Genomic DNA, 19,554 nt, shown 5'->3' with positions numbered 1-19,554 from the left:
CAGCATCAATCAAGTTTGAATGTACATGATCATTTTTATTTTTATTTCACATTGTATTTCAAGATCATTCCGTTCAGAAATACTGCATACATATAACCTGCAGTTTTCTTTCAGAGGATTGTTTAGCAACCATATGAAACATATAATTTGGTCCAGCTGTCACACAGCCTCTATCGCATTCATGACTCTTGCATGTAAAGTACAGCAAAACCCTCAGCTGTACATGGTTGCCCTAGGCGATCTTACACTTGCCATTCCCACTTCTTTCCTCTTTTAGCGCTGCGCCACATACCTTTATAGCCGAGTCCCACAAAAGAAATAGTCCTGCTGTCACATAGTCCCTATCATCTTCACTACAGTCTTTTCCTCTCCTCTGTCCACTCTTAGACTTTGAATGCCTCATCAACACTAGACATTTCTGCTTTCCATACAGTGCCTAAATTTCTGTTGCACACCTTGCTCCTTTCTCTCTTCTTTTCAGACCACATGGTCTGCCGAAGGGCCATGATTTCTACACAGATTCAACACTAGTACATGTGTCAGGAGGCGCTATACAAATATAAGAAACCATAACATAATGTAGCTGCGGTCTGCTAGCAGTATTCTGCTTCAGCCTCATGGCTCTCTTCATCCTCTCTCACCCTACTGGTCGAAGCATAACATAACTAAATGGTAGTACGCTTTTGGGGTTCAAACCTAAAGTGGGTATTGCAGAGGTGAGATATTTAAATGCAGCAATGTCCTTGTATACGTTCATTGAGCTTTGGCTATATAGCAAGTAAAATATTCCTGAATGTTGCCTCACAGATTAATGCAGAGGTGCGGAAAGTACTCTTTTGGCTCAATGTGTCTTCTATGCAGAGTGGGTCCTATCTGCAAACCTTTTTTTTCATAGTGGAAATGCATTTGTACTAGCAAAAAGCTCAGCTTGCAGACAAACTGAAGACTAGTTACAAAAGGGTTACATGAATCAAATTCAGTGTTATTTTGTGTCTTCAGATTCCACCACGTGAGCACAATTTCTGTACACGCTTATTTGTGACTGCCTGGGAGGATGGCCCCTCAAACACTTCGCATTTATGTTTGCAATACTGAAGTGACTGTAAGCAAGCAATGCAAATAAGAGGCACACTTACAAACCTACATTAAACACTGTCATTGACCAAAAGGGAGAGCATGGCTTTCTCCCAGGTCACAATTTGCCTCTGCCCCAACATGGCCAAAGTGACTTGTGCAAATCTGTTAAAAGTAGTTTTACCTTTCTTTAATGCTTTTTTGATGAAAGTGTTCCACTTCGCCTACTGTTAGATTCCACTCTCAACAAAATCCATTTAAATAAATTTGGTTCACTTTCTACCTTTCCATGTGCAAGTAGTGCCCTGCCAGGTACTTGCTCCTGGCAATCTTCTTTCTGAATCTGTGTTTTCTGCCACATACAGTGACCAGTATTGTTCACGATTCACATTGGGATTCTTTGTGAACCCCCATGTGCTCATAGTTTGTACGTGGGCACAACCACAAGTTGTGACAGAAGCATAATCTTTATGAATCTGACCCACTCTTTCCATAAGGGCTTTACAATCATGTCTAGATTATTTAAAAGCCACACCTGGGGCTGAAGTAAACATCTACTGCAAAGATTTTAAAACAGAAAAAACTGAGATGACCCAAAGAGCCCAAGAGCTTTTCCAACCGGCACCTGTTATCCATGAGCATGCCCTCCGATGTCAGAGGAGTGACCGCATTCCAAGGGCATTTGTGGTCTGCCTTCTGAACCCTTGTCCTTGGTTCTCCACTTTCTCTATGTTGGCCGCAGATGCCTTGGGGCCCTCTGTGCTCCCGGGCCTATCTGCTGTGCTGCCTGCTATGCCCACATGCCATGCCTCAGTAGCCTGTAATAACCACATACTTTGCTACCCCACCACCAATAGTGCAGCACCCAGAGCGGTGTTGTAAGGGACAAGAGGGGGAAGCCTGCGTTGCTAGTTGGTGCTTATGCCATCTATGTGGGAGAGATCATGCTACCCTCTTTTGGTGGCTCGCACAGACGTGAGGTGAAAAGGTACATTGATCTGCTCTGACTTAATGTCTCTGAGTTAGAGGTTTGTGTTTGTGAGCGAGCACAAACCTTTTCAATTTCAAACTTTCTCAACACAAGATCGATGAATAATCATGCCCAAAATATCCATGATTATATTACCAATGAAAACCTAGATATTCTATGCCTTACTGAATCCTGGCTTCAAGAACCGGTCCCACAATAGACATAGATGTTCCCTCCGGTTACAATGTTTTTTATAAAAACAGAGACCTAGGAAAGGGAGGAGGAGTAGCTATAATGGCTAGAGAAAAACACTTCATTTCCTTCACCCATCCACTGCCCAGGTTGCAAAGCGCACCTACTAAAGATGACACCGTTTAATAACAATTGCGTTAATATCTAACAATCTACCGCCCCTCCCGGCCCCGTTAGGAAGAAGTGTCATAAATGTGCCAATTCCTCCCACTTTATAGCCCTCCGGCTCTTTTGCTAAACTTTGGGACTTTGAACTTTTAAATCTGTGTGTTTTACTCTTGTGTTTTCCTTGAGTATGGAGTTTTAGACCACTCCATAGGCATCCTCTTTTCATGTGTGTCACACAGCACCCTCAGTGCAGTGGCACAGGGAAATCTTTTCAGGCTTTCCCAAGGTTTAAACACCTTCTCTGCAATAAACTACTGTTTCCTAGAGTAAGTAAAGTGAAGTTGACTTTACTAGTCTTACACCCTATCTTACAATAGAGTGCTGGAGGGGTTACTTAGTATCCCCTGTGTCTAGATACTCGTGTAGCAGTCAAATGCTACCCTTTCCCCTCAAAACGGCTGGTGGCAGTGGTTTTTTACAAACTAACTACCATGATTTTTTTCCGACCGCAAACACCGGTAGCGTTAAATCGCGGGAGCCATGTTTTTCAAGATGGCATCTGAGCCCCCTCTGTAAAAACAGGTACCGGTCTTCTTTTTTCGCCGTTTCTTTGTGGAAAGGTCCTTCTAGAGTTTTGCTCTGCGCGCCAAACCAGGTTTGGTCCCTTTGTTCCATCGCCTTTGGCGGGGTTCAGGACTGAAGACCGCCTCTGGCGCCCAAGTGTCTGGGGTGGGCAGGAAGTGAGGGAGGTGCCCGAAACTCCCTGTGCTTAGTTTCCTAGGAGACCCAAATGCACTCTGGCCTGATTGGCTGGCTGACTATCCGGCAAGGACAGCCACCCTGCTGGGTGAGTGGCAGCTGGGCTAGAATGAACGGGAGGAAACTGGATAAAAGGCGTCTCTTGGCTTGGAAGGCAGAGTCGACCACTGGAACGAAAGAACCGAAGACAAGCTTGAAGAGGATGGCTGCTGCAACTCCTGAACCGTTGGTTTGTCAGGTGAAGCCCTGCTGCAGGTCCGAATTGCTAAGTTCATCTCAACAGAGAAGCCCTGCAAGGACGACTTCTCCCTTTTGAGTTGGTGGGACCAATCAATTCGAACCGTAAGCCACCTGGATACTCACCTTGGAGCTGGTTGACTTTCCTCAGAGTGCTGCAGGAAACCGTAGAACCAGGGAGGGAGACACCAGTTTGTGTGCTTGACTACAGCTACTGGAAACAAAGATTTGCCAGTTGCCAGCTTTTTGACCAGTCCCAGTACAGGAGTCCCCCGACGTCCTCCCTCTTGTTCTCACAACTGAGGCCCAGGAACAGCGAGATCTGCAGGAACTGCCAGCAACCGAGGTCACTAGCTGCATCATTTTCTTCATTTGTAAAGGTACTGTAAAATCAGACTGAGAGTACTTACCTCTTCGGTGAAAGTGCTTGAAACTTTCCCAACTCACAGGCCTAATCGGCTTGTGACCCAACATATAATTCTTCTTGCTACAAACTACTCCTAAGAACCTGTGCCAAGACTTTTCCGTTTCACTACCAGAACTGCTTTACCCTATCTAAGACTTTTTAGCCCATTGACTTTGGCCTAACCTATTGAATTGAATCGACTCTTCTGGTGAACTCTAAATGTTTGCACTGTCTAAGAATAACTTGTAAACTTTCATGCTCTGAATAACCTATTCCTTTTTGCTCCTACTTCAAAGTATTCTGAATGCCATTTTGCTCCTCCTTCAAAGTAGTCTGAATGCCTCAGAAACTTAAAGTGTATAGTACTGAAGTATATTTGTGTATGATATTTAACTGCCTCCCTCTAGTGAATGTTTTATAACTGACTGTTGAATAAAAAATTAATAAGTCTTTAACCAAGAAACCTTGAGTGTGAGAGTTTATTTGAACACCTGTAATTGTAGACCTTTGTGTAACCTCCTTACAGCTCACGTTCCCTCTTGAGATAAGCCTGGCTGCTCAGCTCAGCTACTAAAAACTGTGTAGTACAGACTTATACCAAAGGTTGGTTTTGCTTACACCTGTAGTCTTAGTTGTGTGTAGTGGTCGCAAAGGGTACTGCATACAAACTCTGCCTAACACCCCCTCACTGACTGCCGACTTTAATGACGATCTAATACAGATACTTAACACTCTAAATGGGCCAAACACAGGGAGAGTGGTCCTAGGAGACCTCAACAGATGGAGACAAAGGACAAAGAAGCCACGGCCCTAGAAAAATACCTCAACTCCATCAATTACAGGGTAGTAAACTACGAACCCACCACTGATAAAGGAAACCAACTGGACTGCGTTTTCTCCAGCAGTAATGATGTTACCACACAAAAAACAGTCTCCTGCATCTGGTCAGACCATTACAAAATTGAATTAAAACTGACACCTAAATCTAGACTCAAAAACCCGACAATACACCCATAAAAATCTCAAATAGAAACTACAAAAATCTCACGCCTGACATCCTGATTCCTACTGTTGCCAACATCATGGCAGTCACCTCAGACATGGACTCCTGCGACGATATTGTTGCTATTTACAACAAACGCCTCCAAGAACCCGTAGACCTACACGCACCAATGAGACAAAAAAAGGTTAGACCAAACACAAATCACCAAAAGTGGTTCAACGAAGAAACCAAAAGTTTGAGAAAAGGAAATTAGAAAGACAATGGCAAAAAAAATAATCAGCAGAAAACAAAAACAAATGGAAGGATATGGACACCCAGTATAAAAAGAAAGTTATAGAGGCCAAAAAAGAATTCTATAACAAAGAAATCTCTGGGGCTGCTAATTCCACAGGAAAACCTTTTCAAATTCTTAAGTCAGTGGAAAAACCTCTATCCCTTCCCCTCCCTTTCAACCCACCTAAGATGACTGCGAAAGGGTCCAACTCACCTTTTTTGACAAAATACAAAAAAGCTTGAAAGGCCATCGATCTCTGCCAGATATCTGTTCAAGGCTGATTTAGCTTCAGTAATCTCAAAACCTTCACTTCACGAGAGGACACATTTAAATTAATTCGCCTCACTATAGTAGATATGAAAAAGCATCTCTCCTCTCTCTGGCAGGCTTCTTGCTCTGAGAACATTCTAACCCCGAAAATCATGCTAGAAAATATTGACATCTTCGCACCACTGTTATGCAGAATGACAAAAAAGTCCCTGCAGCTATCAATTAGTGACGGTTACTCCACTGGTAAAAAATCCAGGACTGGACCAAAAAGATCCATCTAACCTCCACCCAATCACTAACTGTAACCTACTACTAAAAATCCTTGATAAAGTAGCAACTAAACAGCTACAAACACACATAGACAAACAGAACCTACTCCCCGAACAACAATCCAAACCAGAATGTTGAACATCTTGGGAAAGGGAAAAAAGCATCAGCATATCAGCAGCATTTGATCTGCTAGATCACTGCAAACTCCAAGAAGCCCCGGCATCATCAGGAAACTGCTCATAGGAAGCCATAGATTGGATGGCCTCCTTTCTAGCGGAACACAGCTCAAAAATACTTTGGGGCGACAAACTCTACAAACCCATGGATATAAACTGTGGCGTCCCACAGGGGGCCAGTTTGCCGCCACTCCTTCAACTTATATCTTCGTTGCCTGTGCACCTTCCTCAACAACTTGGGCCTACTATTTACCAACTTCGCCGACGACACCCAATTAATAGTAGAATTGAGCAGGTGTCACAATAAAGACAACTCTCATCACAAATATTTACAATGTAATTGAAGCCTGGATGAAAACAAACTGGCTCTGTTTAAACAGCAGTAAAACTGAGCTCATGATCTTCGGATCCACCCAGGCCAGGGCTAAGTTCAGACTGGATTATGCTGAATTATACATATAAAAATCTATCCCGGTTTCCAATAAAGTAAAAACTCTAGGAGTGTACTTGGAGCATACGCTAGGAGAAAATGCCCACGTAGCCTATTTAACGAAAAATTGCGGATACTATCAAAGGCTACTTAAGCATATAAGACCCATCCTAAATGAAAATAATTGCACAACTATAGCCAGAGCCGTCATCCTTTCAAGGCTCGACTATGGTAATGCCTTAGTATTGGGAGCTAACAAATGCTGCATTTCACAATGTCAAGTCATCCAAAATGATTCAGTGAGGATTATCAACAAAAAAAACAGAAGTGACCATGTCACGGAGGACAGAAAATCCATACACTGGCTGGCCATAGAAGATTGCATCACCTTTAAGTCAGTCTGAATAGACCATCACTGCATCTACAGCACTGCCCCAACATACTTAAAAGAACAAATATCACTGTACCAACCTGGACGATCCCTAAGATCAATGAACCAAGGTCTAGTGAAAACCCCTAGCATCAAAAAAGCTAATGGACTAGGAAGATCCTTTCCAGTTAGAGCTTCATCTAAACAGAATGACCTTCCAGTCATGCTCAGACTGGAACCAAACTTCTCGGTATTCAAAAAGCAACTCAAAACGCTACTTTTCAAGTAGTTAATCTAGAAACATAATCTAGAAGCCTGCTCTCCACTTTGTCTTGTCTATACTCTCTGTTCTATGTTCGTGCCCTGAAGCCTGCGGGCTGCGGCGCGCTACAAATAAACAAAATAAAAAATAAAAATTCCAAGGGCAAAAAGTTTGTCTTCGTCAGTGCTTGTTTTGTTGTGAGTCCAGGTTCACATTTGTCAATATCGGCTGCGAACCAATGTGATCATGTGCTACGGTAACCTGCTTTTGACCACACCGGCAAGCAGCTTTTACAGTGAATGAATAACCTGATATCTTGCCCCCTCTCTGCCCCTCCCTTTCTCTTCCCATGCATTCATCCGTTTACCCGTCTCAATAGCCATGGACCTTCCTGGCCATGTGTATATCTTTCCATGTATCGGATATCTCTACCTTGCCCAGTACAATCTGCTCTGCTAACACCCTACTTCTGGTCCTGTGCAGAGGAAGTACATTCTGGCTTCTGAAATCCGCACACTTGCCAGAGTCTGCTGCTGCCCTCCTGGCAATTTATCCTGATTAGAACCGAATGGGAAGCCTCTCGGTGGGGGGGCCGGGGAAAGATTAAACCATACAAAAAAGACCATTTAGATTAAAGAACATTCAGACTCTGCCTTAGCTAATTTGTTTGGACAGTAAGTCCCATGAAGCACCATAAAAGTGCAATCTAAAAATCAGGAGATTGAGGGTGTGGCCACATCTTGGCAACTAGTAATTGTGAGGGATCAGCTCTACTTCATCTGCTGCCTAGTGATATAAATACTGCGCTACGTCCTAAAAACAGTAATTTCGGGCCCACAACCACACAGCAAATGGAAACGATCCTTGAAGTTCAGTCAAGGCTACTGTCTGGCATGCCACACACTCCAGACGCAATCTGGGAAAGGAAGCCTACACTAGCTTTGGGAGATTTTCTAGGTACAGGGGATACATAGTTGCAGAAGTAAAATCATTTGCTACTATTATCCTCCACATCAAGAACAAAATAATATCTGAAAGAGGTATAGCTCTGACAATTAGTGGATACTGTTTCTGCTCCCGCTATTGTTACAGCGACTCATCATATCGTACTGGGCATCATTACATTTTTAAAACGTTGCATTCATCATCAGTGGCATCCTCGGAGAACAGCAGTAGAGCTAGATTCTGAAATGTTGGGCATGGAAGTAGCAGGCTAGTCCTGCAGCTCCTGGACTTCTCCCTGAAGATATTTTAATGAAATTATGAACTCAAAGGAAAAGATTGAGGAGGCTGAGAATCGCATTCCCAAAAAACCCAAACAGATCTTGGAGATGGGGGACACTCCTAATATTCAGGATATCTACACAGTTATGTTACAGGTTGTTCAGGATGTCAATGAGGGCAAGCTTTCTATGGCAGATCTTAACTTGAAAGTATCCCAATTGGATGTCAAAGTTGTTGATTTGGAGAAAACGTCTCTCTATGGGCACTGAAATCGCTGGTAGCTTCCAGGCTTACACCAACTTGAAGACTGATCTACAGAAGGAGAAGGAAAAGCGCCTGGACTTGGAAATGAAACTGAGAGGGAAAAATGTGAGAATAGTGGGTGTGGCAGACCTGGCTGGTAATTAAGAATTGATCTCTTTAGTCATTGAGTGTTTAAGGAGAGCTTCAACTTTGGTTCCATCTCAATAGGTGATATTGACCAGGCTTTCAGGATTGGAAAACACCAAGAGACTAAGGCAAGACATATATTGGTGACCTTCATGAGTCTCAAAACTAAGGAGAGCCTGTTGAATCCTGCTGGGCTGAAAGGAAATGCCTTCTTTAAGGGTAATCCAGTCTTTATCCGGATTATCCTAAGGAGACTCTGCTTTTAAGAAGATCATTTAAAGGCGCTGAAGATTTGGCAAGACAACTGAATCTAAACACTTTTCTAAATAAGAACAACATTGTACTGCCTCATGGTGAAAAAATTCTTCTGATCCTGCACAAGCTTTGCGGTGGTTGGAGAATCACAAAGGGGGTTTGGCAGCTTCTGTGTAATCATTGTGTGATATTTTGGCTCCAGGTAGTTTCCACTTTTATTTTTTTTATTATTTGTTTGGTTTTTCGAGACTTTGTTTTTCACTAAAATGCCACCTATGACTTTGTTCGGTTTCATGTTTTAAAACCGAATGTAAATACCTTGATTCGGCATTGTTATCATTCTCTTCTGTGTACCGAGTGTTTGGAGAAAAGAAGCTAACTCTGCAGGCAGATCAGCTGACGATTCCTCAACGTGAAGCTTGTTACGTACGGACAATCACGGATGTTGAGGTTTCTACGCGGTCATGGACTATGCGATTTGTCTCAGAACAGGGGAGTCTGAAGATGGGATGACTCGTCTGCCACTGTTGGTGAGTGGTGGAGCCAATAAAACACACGGATGGTTACTGGCGTTGGTAAGCCGAAACAAATGTAATTATGATTTGCTACCTTGCCCCTTCGAATGCTGACACTATTCGATACAACATTCGGAACATGATAATAAATTCAAACACTCTTCCTCCGGTTATCGATGTCTCCCACATGGAAAGCCTGCTATCAATTGAGGTTCAGTGCTAAGTAGGCGTTATGACTCCCCATCTTGACAACACTGCCCGCAACCCACGGGTTAGAACCTGAGGCTGTCATCTTTGTTTTCATTCATTCATTCAGCGTTATCAGTCGGGTCGCTCCAAAGAAGTTGGCTAACCGGTTTTGATGGATTTAATTTGTGGTCATGAGTGCAGTGCAAGATGGGCCATGATGGCGAGCAGTGACATGAAAAGACTTATCGAATGCTGAACTTTCTCCTGCTCATAGGACTCCATTTCAATGGTTCTTCGGGAATATACTCTGTCTTGATATTGGAAAAATCTTCCTCGGGACCAGCCCTTGAGAGCAAAAATTACCCAATTCAGCCCAAAATACAGGTTCTATTGTGCCGAGCAGTGAACTCATGCTAGTGACAAATGACGCCTTCAAAAAGTTTTAGCATTTATTCTAAACAGTGAATTTCAGCAACATCTTGGGATTCAAGTTAGAGAAGATTACAAAACATAAAACTTAGAGAAATGCAAATATAGAGAAACATAGAACGTAGAGAAACATAGAGAAACATAGTCCTACGCCCCTTCAATCAGCACTGGGAGACCCTGGCCGTCATAAGCTAGCTGTAGCCAGCCCCGCTCAGAGGACAGCGCTGCAGGGTGCCGACAGAGCAGCAGGTTCCGGACACTCGATTTTGCTCGAACCAAGTCCACAGATCGATCTCCCACCTGAGTCATGTGGGCATGCATTTTTATACTCTCGTGCTGTCAGTCCATGACGCACAGTTCGAGAACCTTCCATGTGCAAAATATAGGCTTGCTCATGGAAAAACCCAACTCTGTGAATTTCCTGTGTTCCTTTTCTGTGCCCCTCCCTGCTTGGAGCCCATCTGCGCGAAAACTCAGGAATGTCTTATCAGTGCCTTCCCAGAGAAAAGAAGATTAGTTTATGAAACCATGCAGGGCTACAGTTAGAAAGGCAGAATATTCTAAGACATGGGTGCACAACATACGGCCCGTGGGCCAGTTGCGGCCCGCCATGCTCTTTTGTCTGGCCCGCGAGGCACAAAGACTTTCCTAATGGAGGGCGGCCCACGGCCGCCCTCCATTAGGAAAGTCTTTGTTGTCTTCCGGGCCGGACAGAACACTGGCCCTCATTGGCTCAGCACACACGTCGCTCCTACGAGCCATGTAATGCGTGTGTGCTGCACCAATGGAGGGCCAGCACTACGGCTGGCGTGGTCCATAATGCTTGATGCCGGAAGGCATTTCAGCCTTGGACCACGCCAGCCGTAGTACGATTCCAGTGTTCCAGCTTACCTGCCGCTTACCTGCCTGCCTTCCAGCACGTCTCCGGTAAGTGGTCTGTTTGTGTTTGTGTTTGTGTGTTGGGTCTGTTTTGCTTTATGTTTGTGTGTGTATGTTGCGAGGGGGGGGTCGGATGTGTGTCGTATGTGTGTCGGATGTTTGGATTTGAATGTATTTTGTGTGTATGTTGAGATGCGGCGGTGTTGGATGTGTGTCGGATGTTTGGATTTGAATGTATTTTGTGTGTATGTTGAGATGCGGGGGCGGGGGGGTGTCGGATGTGTGTCGGATGTTTGGATTTTAATGTATTTTGTGTGTATGTTGAGATGCGGGGGTGGGGGGGGGTGTCGGATGTGTCGGATGTGTGTCGGATGTTTGGATTTTAATGTATTTTGTGTGTATGTTGAGATGCGGGGGTGGGGGGTGTGTGTCGGATGTGTTTGAATGTTTGGATTTGGGGTGGGGGTTCGGGTCTGTATGGGTGCATGCTTGAGTGTGTGTGTGCTGAGTTGGGGGTTGGGGGTTTGGGTCTGTATGTTTGCATGTTTGAGAGTGTGCTGAGTTGGGGGGTGGGGGTTTGGGTCTGTATGTTTGCATGTTTGAGAGTGTGCTGAGTTGGGGGGTGGGGGTTCGGGTCTGGTTGGGTGCTTGTGTGTGTGCTGATTTGGGGTGGGGGTTTCGAGTTGGGGGGTAGGGGGTTCGGGTCTGTATGGGTGCATGTTTGTGTGTGTGCTGAGTTGGGGGGTGGGGGTTTGGGTCTGTATGTTTGCATGTTTGAGAGTGTGCTGAGTTGGGGGGTGGGGGTTTGGGTCTGGTTGGGTGCTTGTGTGTGTGCTGAGTTGGGGGGTGGGGGGCTTGGAGTTCGGGGGTGGTGGGGGGTTTGGGTCTGTATGGGTGCTTGTTTGAGAGTGCTGATTTGGGGGGGCGGGGGCTTCGGGTCTGTATGGGTGCATGTTTGTGTGTGTGCTGAGTCGGGGGGTCGGGGGTTCGGGTCTGTATGGGTGCATGCTTGAGAGTGTGTGTGCTGAGTTGGGGGTGGGGGGCTTGGAGTTCGGGGGTGGTGGGGGGTTCGGGTCTGTATGGGTGCTTGTTTGAGAGTGTGCTGATTTGGGGGGGTGGGGGGGTTCGGGTCTGTATGGGTCATGTTTGTGTGTGTGCTGAGTTGGGGGGTGGGGGTTTGGGTCTGTATGTTTGCATGTTTGAGAGTCTGCTGAGTTGGGGGTGGGGGTTCGGGTCTGGTTGGGTGCTTGTGTGTGTGCTGATTTGGGGGGTGGGGGGGTCGGGTCTGTATGGGTGCATGTTTGTGTGTGTGCTGAGTTGGGGGGTGGGGGTTTGAGTCTGTATGTTTGCATGTTTGAGAGTGTGCTGAGTTGGGGGTGGGGGTTCGGGTCTGGTTGGGTGCTTGTGTGTGTGTGCTGATTTGGGGGGGTGGGGGTTTGGAGTTGGGGGGGGGGGTTCGGGTCTGTATGGGTGCATGTTTGTGTGTGTGCTGTGTTGGGGGTGGGGGGTTCGGGTCTGTGTGTGCTGATTTGGGGGTGGGGGTTTGGGTCTGTATGTTTGCATGTTTGAGAGTGTGCTGAGTTGGGGGGTGGGGGTTCGGGTCTGGTTGGGTGCTTGTGTGTGTGCTGATTTGGGGGTTTGGAGTTGGGTGGGTGGGAGGTTCGGGTCTGTATGGGTGCATGTTTGTGTGTGTGCTGAGTTGGGGGGTGGGGGTTCGGGTCTGGTCGGGTGCTTGTGTGTGTGCTGAGTTGGGGGTGGGGGGCTTGGAGTTTGGGGCTGGTGGGGGGTTCGGGTCTGTATGGGTGCATGCTTGAGAGTGTGTGTGCTGAGTTGGGGGGTGGGGGTCTTGGAGTTTGGGGGTGGTGGGGGGTTTGGGTCTGTATGGGTGCTTGTTTGAGAGTGTGCTGAGTCGAGAGGTGGGGGGTTCGGGTCTGTATGGGTGCATGCTTGAGAGTGTGTGTGCTGAGTTGGGGGGTGGGGGGCTTGGAGTTCAGGAGTGGTGGGGGGTTCGGGTCTGTATGGGTGCTTGTTTGAGAGTGTGCTGATTTGGGGGGTTTGGGTCTGTATGGGTGCATGTTTGTGTGTGTGCTGAGTCAGGGGATGGGGGGTTCGGGTCTGTATGGGTGCATGCTTGAGAGTGTGTGTGCTGAGTTGGGGGGTGAGGTGGGCCAGGGTGAATAACAGCAGAGACAACGGCCAGCCTTGCCTGATGCCCTGTAGGATCACACAGGCAAGTGAAATGTGTTTGCCAGTGCGAACCCTGGCCACTGGCCTGATGTATAGCAACTGCACCCAGTGTGTAAATCCCGGGCCAAACCCAAATCGGCATCACCATGTAGATCTGTTCCCATTTAGTGATGCTCTTTGGCATTCGCTGCAGTCCCCTAAAGATCATACTCCTAGGTCCAGAATTGTCCCTGGACATGGTATGATAGTAACAAATGTTTGCCCCCCAGCCCCACTTACTATCCCCTCTCCCTCTCCAGAACTATCTGAAATGTCGTCAGGCCTAGTACGATAAAAGCTTGTTTTGTTCCTCTCCCTCCTTTCTCCTCCCCTCTCCCTCACCTTGTGTAATTCTCCGGCTCTACCAGAAATAAACTATCATAGCATATCATTAGAGATGTTGGGCCAGAGTGTCAAGGGTCAGCAGTGGGTGTGGTTTATTTGTACATTCCTAAAGCTTTCAAAATCGGCTGCAGCCTTTTCTAGTATGGTCCTGGATGATGTCTGCTCCTGTAATTTTGCAACTAAACCTCGATCAAGCGTTTGAGACCCATTGAGTGTGGGTAATTGTTACCTTTCTACAACCCCATCAAGCATTGTTCAGGGGGCTAGAAGCACAAGCAGAAACTATTTCTCTGGCGCAATATGGTGGAGCTCCTGCCAGTTTTGCCCTGCCCAGGAAGAAACTGAGATCAGTTTCTTTGTATGTTCACTAAAGTAATTGGGTCATCCTGTGATAATTCCTTTCAAAAGCTCATAATTTGGCAACAGCTTGTGCTTTGAAATGTTATTTTTTTTAAAAAAGTATGTCCTCAATTTCCACCTTAATCTCAAACATAGCAGGTTGATATGCTATGCAGCCCGCTATTCCTCAAAGTATCCATCAATAAGTGCATGAAAAGGTATGCTGGCAAGGCTATGTTATTTATCTGATCTTGTTCTTTTGTCGCTTCTAGGATTCTCCAAAAAGTATATAATTTGTATATACTCTAGACTTGGACCGTCGTAGTGGGAGCATAACAGTGGATTTCGTATCTTTATCCAAAGATGTCCCTGCCAATGTTTAGTGCAGTAAAAAAAAGAAAGATTGACCAGGAGCACCGTCAATTTAAGGATGAGTGGACTGAAGTTTTTTTTCATCGAGTCCAAACCTGATGTGTACTCGTGTCTCATTTGTCTCGAACGCATAGCAGTCCCCAAGGAATATAATATCCGCCGCCATTATGAATCAAAACATTCACAATATAAGGATTTGCAGGGGGAAGCGAGAATTAAGAAAGCTGGGGAGCTAAAAACACAGCTGGCTAAGCAACAGGGTGTTTTTGCCCAGAAAAAAAAAAAGAATCTGAATGTGCCACCTTTGCGAGTTATAAGGTTGCACAGCTTATTGCAAGGTCAGCACGTCCTTTCACAGATGGGGATTTCGTTAAAGACTGCCTGATGGAGATGCTTTTACAAATGTTCCCCTTTCACGTATGAGTATCCAGCGGCGTATTGTAGATATGGCTGACAATTGTTACAGCCAACTGAAAATGCAGTGTAAGGATGTCAAGTTCTTTTCAGCTGCCCTTGATGAGAGCACAGATGCAAGTGACACAGCCCAACTCTTAATTTTCATTCGGGGGGTCGATAATCAATGCAAAGTATTTCAGGAACTGGCTTCCCTGGTATCTTTGCATGGCAGGACTACTGGTGCTGACATTTTTAATGCCTTTCAAAAAGTCATTGATGATTTAAATTTGCCATGGGATGCGTTGGTAGGCGTGACGACTGATGGGGCGCCAGCCAAAGTTGGGGAGCAAAATGGGTTTATTGGCTGCTTGAAAAGGCACTTAGGCGAGAAGGCTGTCCATTTAAAAAATTATCACTGCATAATCCACCAAGAGGCATTATATGCAAAACATTTGAAATTCACTCAAGTGATGGACTTTGTTGTGAAAACGGTTAATTTTGTCCGTGCACGCTCTTTAAATCACTGATTGTTTCAGGCGTTTCTAGAAGAGGTAAAGGCGGATTATGGTGATGTCCTATATCACACCGATGTTCGATGGCTTAGTCGTGGCAATGTGCTGAAGCGATTCTTTGCTTTACGCAACGAAATAAAAGCATTCCTTGATGAAAAGGGAATGGACACTTCTGTCATGATAGATATTGACTGGGTAGCCGACTTTGCTTTTCTGACTGACCTGACAGGCCATTTCAATGATTTAATTTTACAGTTGCAAGGAAGCCAAAATCTCATATCGGATCTGTTTGAGGCAGTTTGTGCCTTTGAAATAAAGTTAAGGCTTCTGACAGCCCAACTGGAGAAAGGGATGCTGGCACACTACCCCGCATGTGCAGAGGTTTTCCCCCATGACAAGTATGGAGGGTGGTATCGGCATGTGAAGGTCCTGAAGGAACTGCAAAATGTTTTTGAGAATCGTTTCTCACAATTCAAATCCCAGCGAGCCTCTTTTAAACTTTTTGCAGACCCTTTCTCAGCTGATGTTGACAGTGTGCAACCTGAACTGCAACTGGAACTGATTGAACTTCAGTGCTGTAGTGCCCTCAAAAATAAGCACAGAGAGATGCCTTTATTAGTCTTCTATCAGTCTCTGGACACTGCGCAATTCCCCAATCTGTCACGGGAAGCATTAAAGATGGTTTCTATGTTTGGCAGTACTTACATTTGTGAGCAAGTTTTTTCACAAATGAAACTACATAAATCCAGCCTAAGGACAAGACTAACTGACCAACATCTCCATGCTATCCTGAGAGTAGGAACAACCTCGCTGGAGCCCGAGATCCAGAAACTGACAGCTGAGAAACGCTGCAATGTTTCTCACTAATCAACTATGTCTGGTTCACTGTTTCATCCTGTATGATTTGGGGAAATGTATAGTACAACATGTAAGTTTTAAATACAAATAAAACGGTACACCTCCAAAAAGATGTTTTTTCCAACTGCCATAGTGTTTGGTTGGGGGTAATGGGGCCCTGGGGCATAGTGTTTGCTTGGGGGTGAGGGGGCCATGGGGCATAGTGTTTGCTTGGGTGTGAGGGGGCCATGGGGCATAGTGTTTGGTTGGGGGTAAGGTGGCACTGGGGCATAGTGTTTGCTTGAGGGTGAGGGGGCCATGGGGCATAGTGTTTGCTTGGGGGTAAGGGGGCCCTGGGGCATAGTGTTTGCTTGGCGGTGAGGGGGCCATGGGGCATAGTGTCTGGTTGGGGGTAAGGGGGCCCTGGGGCATAATGTTTGGTTGGGGGTAAGGGGGCCATGGGGCATAGTGTTTGGTTGGGGGTAAGGGGGCCATGGGGCATAGTGTTTGGTTGGGGGTGAGGGTGCCAGGGGCATAATGTTTGGTTGGGTGTAAGGGGGCCAGGGGGCATAGTGTTTGGTTGGGGGTGAGGGACATGGGGCATAGTGTTTGGTTGGGGGTGAGGGTGGCATGGGGCATAATGTTTGGTTGGGTGTAAGGGGGCCATGGGGCATAGTGTTTGGTTGGGGGTGAGGGACATGGGGCATAGTGTTTGGTTGGGGGTGAGGGGGCCATGGGGCATAGTGTTTGGTTGGGTGTAAGGGGGCCATGGGGCATAGTGTTTGGTTGGGTGTAAGGGGGCCATGGGGCATAGTGTTTGGTTGGGGGTGAGAGACATGGGGCATAGTGTTTGGTTGGGGGTAAGGGGGCCCTGGGGCATAGTGTTTGGTTGGGGGTAAGGGGGCCCTGGGGCATAGTGTTTGCTTGGGGGTGGGGGGGCCATGGGGCATAGTGTTTGCTTGGGGTTGAGGGGGCCATGGGGCATAGTGTTTGGTTGGGGGTAAAGGGGCCCTGGGGCATAGTGTTTGGTTGGGGGTGAGGGACATGGGGCATAATGATTGGTTGGGGGTGAGGGGGCCATGGGGCATAGTGTTTTGTTGGGGGTGAGGGGGCCCTGGGGCATAGTGTTTGGTTGGGGGTGAGGGAGATGGGGCATAGTGTTTGGTTGGGTGTAAGGGGGCCATGGGGCATAGTGTTTGGTTGGGGGTGAGGGACATGGGGCATAGTGTTTGGTTGGGGGTGAGGGGGCCATGGGGCATAGTGTTTGGTTGGGGGTGAGGGACATGGGGCATAGTGTTTGGTTGGGGGTGAGGGTGGCATGGGGCATAATGTTTGGTTGGGTGTAAGGGGGCCATGGGGCATAGTGTTTGGTTGGGGGTGAGGGACATGGGGCATAGTGTTTGGTTGGGGGTGAGGGGGCCATGGGGCATAGTGTTTGGTTGGGGGTGAGGGACATGGGGCATAGTGTTTGGTTGGGGGTGAGGGGGCCATGGGGCATAGTGTTTGGTTGGGTGTAAGGGGGCCATGGGGCATAGTGTTTGGTTGGGTGTAAGGGGGCCATGGGGCATAGTGTTTGGTTGGGGGTGAGAGACATGGGGCATAGTGTTTGGTTGGGGGTGAGGGACATGGGGCATAGTGTTTGGTTGGGGGTGAGGGTGGCATGGGGCATAATGTTTGGTTGGGTGTAAGGGGGCCATGGGGCATAGTGTTTGGTTGGGGGTGAGGGGGCCATGGGGCATAGTGTTTGGTTGGGGGTGAGGGGGCCATGGGGCATAGTGTTTGGTTGGGTGTAAGGGGGCCATGGGGCATAGTGTTTGGTTGGGTGTAAGGGGGCCATGGGGCATAGTGTTTGGTTGGGGGTGAGAGACATGGGGCATAGTGTTTGGTTGGGGGTAAGGGGGCCCTGGGGCATAGTGTTTGGTTGGGGGTAAGGGGGCCCTGGGGCATAGTGTTTGCTTGGGGGTGAGGGGGCCATGGGGCATAGTGTTTGCTTGGGGTTGAGGGGGCCATGGGGCATAGTGTTTGGTTGGGGGTAAAGGGGCCCTGGGGCATAGTGTTTGGTTGGGGGTGAGGGACATGGGGCATAATGATTGGTTGGGGGTGAGGGGGCCATGGGGCATAGTGTTTTGTTGGGGGTGAGGGGGCCCTGGGGCATAGTGTTTGGTTGGGGGTGAGGGAGATGGGGCATAGTGTTTGGTTGGGTGTAAGGGGGCCATGGGGCATAGTGTTTGGTTGGGGGTGAGGGACATGGGGCATAGTGTTTGGTTGGGGGTGAGGGGGCCATGGGGCATAGTGTTTGGTTGGGGGTGAGGGACATGGGGCATAGTGTTTGGTTGGGGGTGAGGGTGGCATGGGGCATAATGTTTGGTTGGGTGTAAGGGGGCCATGGGGCATAGTGTTTGGTTGGGGGTGAGGGGGCCATGGGGCATAGTGTTTGGTTGGGTGTAAGGGGGCCATGGGGCATAGTGTTTGGTTGGGGGTGAGAGACATGGGGCATAGTGTTTGGTTGGGGGTAAGGGGGCCCTGTGGCATAGTGTTTGGTTGGGGGTAAGGGGGCCCTGGGGCATAGTGTTTGCTTGGGGGTGAGGGGGCCATGGGGCATAGTGTTTGCTTGGGGTTGAGGGGGCCATGGGGCATAGTGTTTGGTTGGGGGTAAAGGGGCCCTGGGGCATAGTGTTTGGTTGGGGGTGAGGGACATGGGGCATAATGATTGGTTGGGGGTGAGGGGGCCATGGGGCATAGTGTTTGGTTGGGGGTGAGGGGGCCCTGGGGCATAGTGTTTGGTTGGGGGTGAGGGAGATGGGGCATAGTGTTTGGTTGGGGGTAAGGGGGCCCTGGGGCATAGTGTTTGGTTGGGGGTGAGGGAGATGGGGCATAGTGTTTGGTTGGGGGTAAGGGGGCCCTGAGGCCTAGTGTTTGCTTGGGGGTGAGGGGCCATGGGGCATAGTGTTTGCTTGGGGGTGAGGGGGCCATGGGGCATAGTGTTTGGTTGGGGGTGGGGGACATGGGGCATAATGTTTGGTTGGGGGTGAGGGGGCCATGGGGCATAGTGTTTGGTTGGGGGTGAGGGGGCCATGAGGCATAGTGTTTGGTTGGGGGTGAGGGAGATGGGGCATACTGTTTGGTTGGGGGCAAGGGGGCCATGGGGCATAGTGTTTGGTTGGGGGTAAGGGCGGGCCCTGGGGCATAGTGTTTGGTTGGGGGTGAGGGAGATGGGGCATACTGTTTGGTTGGGGGTAAGAGGGCCATGGGGCATAGTGCTTGGTTGGGGGTGAGGGTGTCATGGGGCATAGTGTTGCACTCCAAGATTGAACCCAATAATGAAGCTAAAACAGGCACAGTTAGGAGATGTTCATCTTTGGCTTTTTGAGGAAACCTGACTCAATGAAGGCCGTACTCCTCTTGGGCAACCCCAATAGCAAACTGTAGCAGTCCAAAATAACGGCATGTCCAATCTAGGGTCAATAAAATATATATAAGTTAACTAAACAGGCGAGATACAAATACTAAATAGAAATAAATTATAACAATGGAAAATGTGTAGTACAAAATGTAAGTTTGAAATGCAAATAAAAATCGTTGCCCCTCAAAAACATTCTTTTTCCATGTGTTTAGTACAAATTGGGGGTTTAAAAAGCCTCCTGCCACGCCCCGCCTACCGCCTCGCCCACATTTACTTTTCGGCCCACTATAGCCCTCATGTAAGGTACTTTCGGCCCTCTGTCAAAATCAGTTGTGCACCCCTGTTCTAAGAGAAGTCGAGATGAATTAACCCTAAGTGAGCA

At 47.6% G+C, this 19,554-nt stretch overlaps 1 protein-coding gene across 1 annotated transcript in view; it reads left to right on the top strand.

Moving 5' to 3' along the window:
- KLF11 (KLF transcription factor 11) overlaps positions 1-19,554 on the top strand; it is a 95,782-nt gene that overhangs the window by 17,830 nt on the left and 58,398 nt on the right. The gene's annotated exons all lie outside the window — the stretch shown is intronic.

This window comes from Ambystoma mexicanum, chromosome 4p (genome assembly GCF_040938575.1).
Source record: "Ambystoma mexicanum isolate Mex_15411 chromosome 4p, UKY_AmexF1_1, whole genome shotgun sequence".
Taxonomy (NCBI): domain Eukaryota; kingdom Metazoa; phylum Chordata; class Amphibia; order Caudata; family Ambystomatidae; genus Ambystoma; species Ambystoma mexicanum.
The sequence above is the reverse complement of the archived record's forward strand: the minus strand, read 5'-3'. Positions and strand labels throughout refer to the sequence as shown.